This window comes from Hyaena hyaena, unplaced genomic scaffold, assembly GCF_003009895.1.
Source record: "Hyaena hyaena isolate Hyena2069 unplaced genomic scaffold, ASM300989v1 scaffold_62, whole genome shotgun sequence".
NCBI classification, from domain to species: Eukaryota; Metazoa; Chordata; class Mammalia; order Carnivora; family Hyaenidae; genus Hyaena; species Hyaena hyaena.
In genome coordinates this window covers 4,400,271-4,413,254 of record NW_024080694.1, presented here as the reverse complement: position 1 = coordinate 4,413,254, position 12,984 = coordinate 4,400,271, and the positions used below count along the sequence as shown (strand labels likewise).

The 12,984-nt window shown below is 35.7% G+C and overlaps 1 non-coding gene across 1 annotated transcript; it reads right to left on the bottom strand.

Annotated features, from left to right (window-relative positions):
* Window positions 1–1,007: 1,007 nt before the first annotated feature.
* LOC120231791 lies at window positions 1,008–1,113 on the bottom strand. The gene has a single exon (XR_005528425.1). It is a non-coding gene; the product is annotated as a U6 spliceosomal RNA (small nuclear RNA).
* Window positions 1,114–12,984: the final 11,871 nt, after the last annotated feature.

The following is a 12,984-nucleotide window of genomic DNA, read 5'->3' as shown; positions in this document are numbered from 1 at the left end:
ACTCAATCTGCTGACTAGCCCAAGGCCACAGATCTGGAGAGCTGTGGTCCCATACACAATTGATAATGAAATAAAATGTGATGGAGTCTACCTCTTTGTACTGATCTCTGTCTCATGTTCTCTCTTTCTCTCATGTTCCCCCTCCTTTTCTTTTTCTCCACTTCCAGTCATCCTTAAGCCAGCTGGCCTGGATAATAATTTAAAGACAAAACAAAAAAGGGGTACCTTTTTTTGGCTCAGGTCATGATCCTACAGTTTGTGAGATTGAGCCCCAGGTCAAGTTCCATGCTGCCCTTCTCTCTCTCTATCTTTCTCGTCTCTCTCAAAGTAAATAAATAAACATTAAAAAAAGGAATATTCGAGGTATTGTAATTAGGTATGTTTTCAAACTGCTTCAATACCATCCTTATCTTCATTTCATTTGGAACTCTTCTAATTTTTTTTATATAATCTAAGATTATTAACACCATAAAATATCCACTACTTCAGAGCCCTTCATTACTTTCACTTCTGGATCATTCTTGGAAAACATAGCTTATCTTGCATAACTCCTCCTCTAAATAAGCCTTCCTTGCCTTTTATTTTTCTCTGATTTAGTTCATTACTGTAAGCCTGTACTTTAGGACTCTCCAATACAGATACTCACCCTGCCCTTCCACTGCCTATGAATGGATCACAGAGCCAGGCTCTGTGAACTCTGCTTTCCAGATTTGTGTACTTCTGATCTCTGAGCCTTCACTTATTCCATTTCCTCTTAATATAGTAATAAATACTTCTTTCTCTACTTCCTCTTCCACCATCTCTTTCAGCAAAAGCCCCACACATCTCTTAAACCACATCACAAATACCATTTCCCACATGTAGTTTTTCCTGTTCTCATCTTCCCAAAACAGGATTTGCCTTCCTCCTTCTATCAATTCCCCCAAAGGACTTTTTCCCCCAGAAGCCAACTCTAGAGATTTGTATGAAGGAATTTTTTTCTTTCATAATTAAGATTTTATTGGTTGGAAAATGTGAGATGCTTCATAAATTTGCACATCACCTTCCTGTAGGGCTACACTAATCTTCCCTATATAGTTTCAATTTTAGTATATGTGCTGCCCAAGGGAGTATTGCATGAAGGCATCTTACTGGGAAAGTGAAGGAAGCAAGGTTGTGCAAGGAAGAAGTTGGGCTGTAATTCTGTCTCTACTGGGGCCACAGTCAATCCCATGGGGAGCTCTGGAGCTGTGAGCAAGAGTCAGGGCCTTTACCTCTCTCTGCCCACTGGTCATTGGCTATGAGGACCTTGGGCAAGGACCATACAGGGAGTATTTAGTCATAAACTGTCAGTTGTCAGTACTCCTGGGGAGAATGAATACTTCCATCTGGAAAGGATGGAAGGCAGGGATAGAAATGTGAGTGGCACACCACAGTATCCACTACATCAACCTAGAAGGAATTTGGCATACTCTGCTTTTTGGTCATGTCTTTATCTTCTGGAGACTAGAAATAAATATTTCCTCAATATTTTCTGAATTCCGTGTAGTGGTGAGTACAGTGCCCAAGAATGCTGGGTACATAATTTTGCGGAGATAATTTACTTTGTACTCTTTCACAGAATGTTCACCTTTAAGATATATTAAGGACGTATGTCAGACACACACTATCTCTATTTTACAGAGGACAAAATTGAGGCATAGACTGATAATCAGGGTTGGTCAAGAGCACAGGTCAATGCTCATTTAAAAGTTTCAGTGAAAAAACCTACATCTCAGGACTTTCAGGCTGATTGTCTTTGCAAAAAAAGAAGTACTCCATTAAGCAAATACAAATAGTAGCTCTAAAAAGGGCTATAGTTGGGTCAAGAGTTAATAACCTTGCTCCCTAAGCCCCTTCTCAAAAATTCCTGCTTCTGGACCTCCCTGAGGTGCCTGAACTTGATAAGTTATTAGACTTCTTTTTGGCACATACTCACATGCAAAGAGCCAGAGCTTTCAACTGAGATTTAAAACAACTTTGGCTCATTGCCCAGGGCTCATACACTGCAAAGAGCAGAAGGCATTCTCCAAGAATCTTTAAAACAATCTCTGTGAGGAAGATGACCTGAAGTACAATCCCTGAAATCATTTTCAGGAGACTTGCCACGGTCATAAAAACAGGTCAGGTCATAAAAACAGGTCAGGTCATAAAGAACCCTTTTTTAAGACAACAATGTCTCTTCCCTCTCCCATTCTCAGCCCCAACCCCCGAAACTACTCTATTATTAGCTTCACCCACCCAAAATCATCGCTTTAGCAGAGAAAATCACCTGTAATGTAACCTATTTCTAGGAAAACAGCAACCCTAGCCCTGTGTGTGAATCTGTTTATGTTGCACAGTTCTAGCCTGGTACTTAGCAGGATTTCTTGTTCACGGCCACTGCTGAGAACCCCAGAACACTGGGCCAAGAGTGGGTCTGTTTCTACTACTTGCAAAATCCAGTTCTGGGCACCATCACCTTGGCTAGTTACCTCCTTTACTCTGGATTCTTAACGTATGGAAAGAGACAAGCGCATAGAGATCACATGTAAGTACTTGTGCCCTGGCCTTATATACTGAGTTATTATAGCAGTGATAGTCTTCCATTCAATGTCAAATCAATTGTTCCTAAAATGTGGCTTTTTTGGTCATACTCCTGCTCAGTGGCCATCAAAACACTCCTGATCATGAACACCAAATCCTTAGCCTAGATCTTCTCTCTACAATCTAATTTCAAGCTGCTCTTTAAGTTCTATTGCCCACTACACCTTGGCACACATGCTACATTTCAGAAAAATATCCTATCAGTTCTTATATTAGAAGCATTTCCCAAGATGCCCAGTGAGGTTCCCCTTAGAAAACTCTGGCCACTGACAGCCACTTTATGATTCTAGATATTCTAGAAATATAATTACAGAAACCAAAGTTTGTTTTCTGCTAATAGAAACTAGCCAATCGATTTCCAGCTCTTGAATGTCAATTTATCAATATGTTTCAGTGATAATGAATTCACCTGCTGGATTGTGAGATGACACCCACAATTTTCACATAGATCATATTCATATTTTATATTTTCATACACACACAGCCACCCCTCTTGCATTTTCACATCTGCAAGTTTTTCCCCTGCTGAGAAACCACTTCTTGTCTACACTGGTTTTAATCCTACTGAGGCTTCTGTGTCCAACTCAGTCGCCATCTCTTTCTTGAAGGCTTCTGGTGGCCCACCGCATAGCCCATATGTGGTTCACAGCAGTTTATGCCTTGTGTTATTATTTGTGTTCACATCTCATCCAGTCTCTATTAAACAATAAGTGTAAGGGTAGAAACCAGGTGTCAACCCTTCCTCTGTTCCAACAATACCTGAAACAATACACAAAGTATTGTTCAATACTTTGACAAAGTCAATGTTCAATGAAGAATTGAAAAAGCATGAGGCATATCTTCTCATAGTCACTGCAGTATATATAAAACAAATTTGGAAAAAACTTCAACATATTTTTGTTGCCTTTCTATTAAAGTTTACCATACATAAAATATAGAACTATTAAGTATATATATTGAAAATTTGTAAAAAGTTGTTAAAGGCATGTAACCATCTCTAAGAATACAGAACATTATTTACCACCAGAAACCACCACATCTCCCTGCCCCATAGTCACCTCACAAAACTAATTACTATTCTGATATCTATCATCTTACAACACTTTTCATCTCTTTATAATGTACTAGTATGGTATGAACCTCATCATGGTTTTGTTTTGGTTTGTTTTATTGCTCATTATTATGATTGTGGATTTATCCATTTGGTTATTCCAAAGCCTTAGTTGATACTTTTCATTGCTAAATAATATTCCATAATATGACTGTAATAATTTTACTAACAATAATGGACATTTGGGTTATTTCTCGATTTTGGAAATGATGAATAAAGTTCTCTGAACATTTGTGTATGTGTCTTTTGGTGCAATGTTCATGCATTCTGTTACATATTTAGCAAAGAAGGGAAATAGCCAAGCCACTGTGTATGCATACATTCAACTTACCTTGATATTACCATACAGTTTTCAAAGTGGTTTTACCAATTTGAACTACCATCAACATTGTGTGAGATAGCTTATTGCTTTATTTCTTCACCAGCACCTGGCATTGTCAGATATTTAAAATTTTAGTCATTCGGGTGGGTGTACAGGGGTATGATTTTAATTTGTATTTACCTGATGATAAATTGTGACAAAAAAACACACATCTTGTTATGCTTTTTGGCCACTTGGACAATCTTAGTTGTGAAATGTCCATTTCAGTCTTTTGACATGTGTTTAAACTGTACTGTTGTATTTGTCTTATTAATTGATTTTATATGTATGTGTGTATATATACACATATACATATACATATAAAATCATTGTATTTATTTTTCAGAGAGCATGAGTGGGGAAATGGCAGAGAGAGAGGGGGACAGAGAATCCAAAGCAGGCTCTGCGCTGACAGTAGGAAGCCCACTGTGGGACTGGAACTCACAAACCACAAGATCATGACCTGAGAGGAAGTCAGATGCTTAACCAACTGAGCCACCCAGGTGCCCCAATCTGTAACATTTTTAATATACAATTATTTTTGGATACAATTTCTATGTCAGATATATGATTATAAATCTCCACCTCCACCCTGCAGTTTACATGATAGCTCTCTTAATGGTGTTTTTGATAAATAAAAATTCTGAATTTTAACTAAATATAATGCATCAGTCTTTCACTTTATGGTTAGCAACTGTGCCTGTGTACATGAGTTTTTTTTCATGTAAGAAATCTCCAAATTTAAGATCAAGAAAGTTTTCTTTCATGTTTGCTTTAGAAGCTTTGTAATTTCACCTTTCAATTTGAGGTCTCAGGTATATATGGGATAAATTTTGGTGCATGGTATGAGAAAGGTGTCGAATTAATTTTTATGGAATATACAATTAACCCTGAGGCATTTATGTAAAAGATCACATGTTCTCCCACTGCACTGCTGCAATACTTTACTATAAATCAGTGACAATTCATGCCTGGGTCTAAAACCGGGTATTCTCTTATATTCTATTTGTCTATATTTCTATGTTTGTGCCAAAATCATAGTTTTTAATGATTGCTCTATTGTTGTTTTGTTTCTAAATCTGTTAGTTCATGTCTCTCTCTTTCTTTTAAAATTTATTTATTTTGAGAGAGAGTGCGTGCAGGGAAGAGGCAGAGAGAGGAAGAGAGAATCTGAAGGAGGCTCTGCGATGACAGCTGGGTGTGGCTCAGAAACCTCAAGGTCAATACCTGAGCCAAAATCATGAGTCAGGTGCTTGAATGCCTGAGCCACCCAAGCATTCTAGTTCAGTCTTTCAACATTGTTCATCTTTTAGATTTTGATACTTTTAGTTGTTTGGATTTCTATATGTATTTTAGAATTTAGCTTGCCAATTTCTACAAAAAAATATAGCCATATGTGACTTATAATTAGAGTTTTATTGATCCTATAAATCAGCTTAGGGATCACTGACTTCTTTAAAATATTAAATCCTCAAATATATAAACCTGGTATATACATTCATCTATTTAGATCTTTAAAAAAATTTTCTTCATAATACCTCACAGTTTTCAGTGAAGAAGTTAGGAATGACTTTTGTTCAATTTAGTCTGAGGCGTTTGATATTTTTGGTGCTATCACAAATGAAATGTTATCTGATGTTTGATTTTGACTTGTTACTAATAACGCAAAGTAGTAATTGAATTTCACTTATCACTTTATATCCAACAATGCTATTTTCAGTTATTGCATTTGATTTTTTTAATCTATAGAATTATTTTGCATGTATAATGTACACAATTAAGTTGTGCATGAGTTTTATTTCTTTTTAATTCTTATAAATTTCATCTATTCTTGCTGTGCTGTATTTGAAGTGCTATAAAAATACTGAATAGATGTTATTTTACTGGGTATATATATATATATATATATATCTTACCAGACTTTAATGTATATGTTTAATATTTGATAATCAAATAAGATTTAGAGGTTTCTTTGGGTAGCTATATCTTCCCACCTAATTGAGGAAATTTCTTTCTATTTCTATTTTATAATGGATTCATCATTGGTGATGAATTTCATTAAGGGCTTTGTATGTATCTTTTGAAGTTTCCATATGGTTTTTATATTTTATTCTGTTATACTGTAATTTATTTTCAAATATTAAACCAACATTTCATTCCTAAAATAAACTCAGTGTGATTATAATAAAGTATTATTTTTCTATATTTCTGTATTCAATTTTCTAATATATTCTTTAGGTTTTCTTGTGTGCATGTTCATGAGAGATGTTGGCCTACATTTGGTTTTCTCTTTTTTGCATGGTTTTTGTCAAGTTTTGTGTTAAGGTCATATTAAGCCCATAAAACAAGTTTACAAATGTTTCTTATTTTTCTATTCTCTGGAAGAGTTTGTTTAAGATTGGCGTTTTCTTTTCTTTAAATGTTTAGAAGAATTCACCAATGAAGACATTGGATCCTTTAGATTTATTTGTGGAAATGTTTTCAATTTTGTTCATATTTTCTATTTCTTCCTATGTTTGCTTCAAGGAAGTTGAGTTTTCATTTAAGTTGTGAAATGTATTCCAATGAAATTTTCTCAACATCTTATTTTGTTAATCTGTGATCTAGATAGTGACATGTTCTCTTTTGTTTTTTGAATAAACCATTTTTTTTTTTACAGTAGTTTTAGGTTTACAACAAAATTGAGCAGAGAGCTCATAGAGTTCTAAATATCCCTTGGTCCCACACATATACCTTTTCTACTAACAATGTCCTGTGTCAGAGTAGTACATTTGTTACAGTCTGTGAACTTACATTGACACATCACTATTATTCAAAACATGAAGATTATATAAGGGTTCATCCTAGGTATAATACATTTTACGGGTTACCACACATCTCCAATGACATGTATCAACCATTGTGGTATGGTGCAGAAAAGCTTCACTTCCCTAAAAGTCCTCTGTGCTCTACTTCTTCCCCACCCCACCCCCAAACTCTTGATAACTACTGATCTTTTTTCTGATTGTTGGTTTTTGACAACCAATTATTTTTTTTATTGTCTCCGTAATTTTGCCTTTTCCAGAATGTCATATAGATGTAATCATAGAATATGTAGCCTTTTCAAATTGACTTCTTCTACTTAGTAGTATACATTTAAGTTTCCTCCAGGTGTTTTCATAACTTGAGAGCTCATTTCTTTTTAGTACTGAACAGAACTGCATGATCTAGGGTACCACAGTTTATTTATCTATTCACCTACTGACTAAGGACTAAGGACTTCTTGGTTGCTTCCAAATCTTCATAATTATAAATACAGCTGCTATAAACATCTGTGTGCAGGTTTTTGTGTGGACATGTTTTCAATTCATGTGGGGAATAAATAGCAAGGAATGTTATTGCTGGATTGTATGGTAAGAGTTCAGTGAATTTCATTAGAAACTGTCAAACTGTTTCCCAAAAAACTGTTTCCCAAAGTGGCTGTACCATTTTGAATTCCTACCAGTAATGTTGTTTTACACCTGTGACAGTATTTGGTGTTGTTAGTAATCTGGATTTTAGCCATTCTAATAGGTATCTAGTGGTGTCTCACTGTTGATTTAATTTGCATTTTCTTGGTGACACATGATATGGAGTATCTTTTCATATAAATATTTACCATCTGGGTATCTTTTCAAAATGAGGTTTCTGTTAAGGTCTTCAGCCCATTTTTTTCTCTTTTATAGTTTATTGTCAAGTTAGTTTCCATACAACATCCAATGCTCATCCCAACAAGTGCCCTCCTCCATGCCCATCACCCCCTTCCCCTCTCCCCCTGCCATCAGCCCTCAGTTTGTTCTCAGTATTTAAGTGTCTTATGGTTTGCCTCTCTCCTTCTCCTTAACTGTTTTTCCCCTTCCCCTCCCCCATGGTCCTCTGTTGTTAAGTTTCTCCTGTTCCACATATGACTGAAAACATATGGTACCTGTCTTTCTCTGCTTGACTTATTTCACTTAGCGTAACACCTTCAAGTTCCATCCACGTTGCTACAAATGGCCAGATTTCATTCTTTCTCATTGCCAGGTAGTATTCCATTGTATACATAATCCATATCTTCTTGATCTATTCATCAGTTGATGGACATTTAGTCTCTTTCCATGATTTGGCTATTGTTGAGAGTGCTGCTATGAACACTGGGGTACACATGCCCCTATGCAACAGCACTACTGTATCCCTGGGGTAAATTCCTAGCAGTGCTATTGCTGGGCCATAGGGGAGTATTATTGTCAATTTTTTGAGGAACCTCCATACTGTTTTCCAGAGGGGCTGCAGCAGTTTACATTCCCACCAACAGCGTAGGAGGGATCCTCGCCAGCATCTAGACTCTCCTGATTTGTTCATTTTAGCCCCTCTGACTGGCATGAGGTAGTATCTCAGTATGGTTTTGATTTGTATTTCCCTGATGATGAGGGACACTGAGCATCGTTTCATGTATCTGTGACCAGTCCATTTTTAAATCAGGTTGTTTGCCTTCTTATTGTTGAGTTTTAAGCATTCTTTGTAAATTTTTAGGTAACAGTTCTTTATCAGATGAATCTTCTCCAAATGTTTTTTTCTAGTCTGTGGCTTTTCTTCTTGCTGTATTGACATTGTCTTCTACAGAACAGAAGTTTTTAAATTTTAATTAAGTCAAGCTTATCAATTCTTTAATTCCTCATTTATCATTTGGTTGAATAAAGAAGACTAAAGGCAATCCAATTCACAGATTAAGTAGGTGTTTCTTGAAGTAATGACTTTTTTTCATCAATCAATATATTGTTACTGAGTGTCAACTTATTTTCTAGGTATAGTACTAAAGGCACAACAATGAATAAATACAGCTCCTACCATCAAATAATTAAACACATAATTGTGGTGGAATGAGGGTAGACAGGCATGTAACTAATCAAGTAAAATCATAAACTGAGGCAGACAAAAAATATTAGAATAAGCAACTAAAATCTAGCAGGAGAGAAAAGATTATCATAATTATAATCAAAATCATCATTGTCGTCACCATCCCCCTTTATATTTTTATTATGTTTTTCAATGATGTTTATGGAAAAATTAGCATGTCCCTAGCCCCCTACTAAGTGATAGTATGGATGCAGTCTTGAGCAATAGAGGCAGGCTCATATCCTCATATGGCTTCCAAGTTAATAGATGCATTATTTGAACTTTTGGTAAATACCATGTAGGATGTGTGAATGGTACTTTGTAAAGAACAAACATGGAGAAAACATAAAATCTCAAAAGATCTCTGTGGAAGTACATTTTAACTATGTTCTACAAGATTAGAAGGGCTGGAGGAAGGAAGAGTAAGCTTTTGGTATTTTTGACAGAGGGAAGAGCATCACATTCTGCAGTTTGCAATGTATTTTCCCCTTACTTTATTTTTTTCCCTTTGGCTCACTTTCAAAAATACAGCCTCTGAGATAAATCTGGAAGGGATACCATTATTTCCTTTTTGACAGATGAAAAAATGAAGAATTGAGTATCAGAAACAATAAATGACATAACTGAGCTTCCATGACAAGTCAGTCAGTAGAGAAGGGACTTGAACTTGTCCTTGCTCAGGACTGCTGTCAGAACCTCCATGAAAGGCAAGGACAGCAGCATTGGTGATGACCATGAAAAGCAAGAACAAAGTATCTTAAGGTGTTGAAACCCTATAAGCAAACCTGAAGTTAACAGCAATGAGAAGACTCGCCCCCTATTCCCACGGATGTGTTCCAAGGCCCTCCAGGGGGTGCCTGAAAACTTAGATGGACTCAAACCCTACACAGACTATTTTTTCCTATGTATGCATACCTCTGATGATGTTTAATTTATGAATTATGCACAGTAAGAGATTACCAATAAAAAATCTCTCAAGACATCTTATTGTCCCATACTCACCCTTCTTGGGATGATGTGAGATGATAAAATGCCTAAGTGATGAGACGTAGTGAGGGGAATGATGCAACACTGTGATGTAATTTTTATTGACCTTCTGATGATAGGTCAGATGGAAGACCCCCTGCTTCCAAACAAAGGTTGATGCGGGTCACTGAAACAACAGAAAAGAGAGGACTGTTGTAAACAGAATGATGAGGGCAATATCAGAGGGTGTGATTTGATTTCAGAAAACTTGGTTTTGACCGAGTCTGTCATCTGGGGGTTTAGGACCTTAGGCAAGATCATTATACTCCATATTCCTCAGTTTCCTCCTTTGTGGAATAGTGACAAATACCACCACCAATAACAACAACAAAAACAAAAACCCATGGGTTGTCCTGAGGATAAAATGAAATAACATATATAAGGACACCTCAAGATTATTAAAAGTGTCATTCAAACCTTAGCTAGTTTTATAATAGTAATTATCATGTCTCTCAGCTTTGCCCAGTTATTCATACTTTTAAATAGTTATTCTTCTTTCTATAAAATAGATTCCTACCTATTAAGAGAAGTTTGGTTTTATGTATCACTTTATGTCTCTTTGTTTGTTCTCATTATTAAGTGAGTACGTGTGTCCATGGGTTGCAGGCTGAGAGGGTAATGAATCTGGTGCCTGAAGAATTATGATTTCAGGTGGGGAGCATGAAGCTAATTTTTGGACATAAGTAAGTCTATGTTCTCCCAAACATCCTAAGTCATAAATATTGTGGGGCTGAAAAGTCAGCAGAGAAATTACATAGTCTGCACCAAGTTATGGTTCAAAAATCATTTCTCTCTGGAATTATTGGAAGCTTGCAACAGAATGAACTGCAATATTCTACTGCTATTGCCATTAAAAAGCGATAGTAATAATGCTAATGCTCATAGAATGAATTCACAGGAACTCATTTTATTAGAATCAGTCTTGTTGACAAAGTACATTAAAACAATATTCAATAATAACTTCAATAAATGGAAAACTAAATTAATAAAAAATTTTCTTCATTTTTTCTACTTTAGGGAGTAGAAGAAATAGGAAGGAAAGAAAAAGAGGGCTGAGGAAAGAATGAAGAAAGAAAATATTACCTTTTATGGAAAGTCCATGATGATAATCGGAGAGCATATGCACTCAAAGTTTTACCATGTCTGAGACAATAATACAAATCACAAACATCCCTTGGATTCAGAATCAGGCAATAGCTGTTGAGATAAGAATGATAATTTATAGGAATCATTACAGGCAGGGTTCACAGGTTTGGACAGAAAAAAGGAGGATGCCATGATTGGACACACATTATAAAATGTACTTTCTATTCATTAGATCATTTAAGCCTCATAACTACCCATTATGAAAGTTATTATTAAACCTATTGTGTAGATGAGGAAATGGGGCTGTGGGAGATTAAATTGTTGGTGCAAAGTATAGGGAGTAAGGATTCAGCTCTACCCAGTGCTCCTTGAGTTTAAGCCCTTGCTTGTTCATTGAGACCATAGTGAACTAACAAAAGAAAACACATAAAATACATAAAGTTAAAATGAAAAAAAAATTGTATTTTTTTCACCTCAAGTGAGATATAAAGCCATTGGAGGACTTTGAATAAAAAAGTGAACTGCTTCAATTACTAGTATCAACCAGAATGGAACTCAGGATTAGGTCTTCTGTTTTATGAAACATTAATAGCTAAATGGACTGAAAGGAGAAGATGAGAAACGTGATATGACATGTTATAAAATGACCATCTCTTTTTTTTTCTGTTTGCAGAATTGATTGCAGAGGGCATGGTTAGAAGCAGGAAGATCACTTAGGAGGTCACTGTCATGCAGAAGGTTATGGTGGCTTGAATTGAATTATCAAAATGGCTAAGAAAAGTCAGTGCCTTTGGGATACAGAATTGAGGGATCTTGACAACAAATTTTAAAAAGTAAAATAGGTGGGTGAATCTGGATATTCTTTGCCAAAAAAGACGCAACAAAATCTGGTCCTCCTATTTCAAAAGCACTGATCTGTTCTTCAGTTAGGATCTAGCTAGTATTTTCTCTATTCATTGTACACATTGTCCCTAAAATTCTACCACTGAGCTAGCATTAAAATGTACACACACACACACACACACACATTTTTAGGCATGCCAGAATGCAAAACATTCAACACTCACAAAGTCTTTCTGAAATATGTTTTGATAAAAATATCAGCAAAATGACAAATGAATTCAAGAAAAAGAAAAATGAAAGACTTCAGATGAGGTCATCGCAAATAAACGGTTACTTACTACATTTAAATCTACATTATATTTGATATGTAATGCCAGAAAACAAATAGGTCTCTCTGAATTTAATTCTTAAGATAATCTTGAAATGGAAGAAGCAGTGACAGAGGGATCTGAAATCATGTCATTTCTTGCCTTAGGAGTAAATAAGATACAATGGAAAAATGTAAGTTGAAAGGTTTGTTACTTCCCTAAGGGCAATCTTTGAAACAAACAAGAGTACACATTTTGTATAATTACAGGGAAATAGAATAAAGAAAAACTTGAGGTGCCTGGGTGTCTTAGTCAGTTAAGCATCTGACTCTTGATTATTGGCTCAGGTCATGATCTCACAGTTCATGGGATAGACCCTTGTGTTGGGCTTTATGCTAAGCGTGGAACCTACTGGGATTCTCTCTCTCCCTCTCCCTCTGCCCCTCTGTCCCGCCCCTCTCTCAAAATAAATAAGCAAACTTAAGAAAAAAAGAATAAAGAATAACTTTAGTGATCCCAAACAAGGTGAAAAATACATTATCATACTAGAAAAATGTTAAGAAGCATGTCAAATAAAAATCATTAGATAACATAGCAGAATAATTTCATCTATACAATAATCATATTAAATGTGAATGTATTAAATTCATTTAGTAAAGGTAAGATAATATCCTTTCAGTTAAAGACACAATATTCAACTATATCCTATAAACAGGAGACAGAACCAGGACTCTTTGAAGTCCCCACAATTA